The sequence below is a fragment of the Arachis duranensis genome, chromosome 4 (assembly GCF_000817695.3).
Source record: "Arachis duranensis cultivar V14167 chromosome 4, aradu.V14167.gnm2.J7QH, whole genome shotgun sequence".
Taxonomy (NCBI): domain Eukaryota; kingdom Viridiplantae; phylum Streptophyta; class Magnoliopsida; order Fabales; family Fabaceae; genus Arachis; species Arachis duranensis.
In genome coordinates, this window is record NC_029775.3 from 96,198,188 (window position 1) to 96,198,672 (window position 485).

A 485-nucleotide genomic window follows, 5' to 3' on the forward strand; every position below is an offset into this window, starting at 1 on the left:
TGACAAGGATCAACTCAATGGTCCAATAATTTTGATGAAATCTACTTTTAGCATTTATATTCAACTAGCTAAAAAGTTTACAAAATAATTTAAATTTTCAAGTTGATTCATTTATATTCTACTTTACGTAGAATAGTGTAAACATGGAATTTATTACAATAATAACATATATGCACATAATGACGTAATTAAACATCTTGAACCTTAAAAATTTCTATTTCTACTCGGTCAATTACCTACTAGCAAATAGCAATACTAGCAAATAAATTTAATTTCTGGTAATACTAGATATAGCTCAATTATATATATTAGGAGTAGGTTAACCATCAATTAATTATTGCATGTATAATTATATATAGTAACATATATTTGATATTTTATAATTTATTATACATATTTAATTATTTATTTTACAGATTTAATTATTTTATTATAGTAGATTTGACTATTCTACTAATTGAATATTTATAAAGATACATAAATAC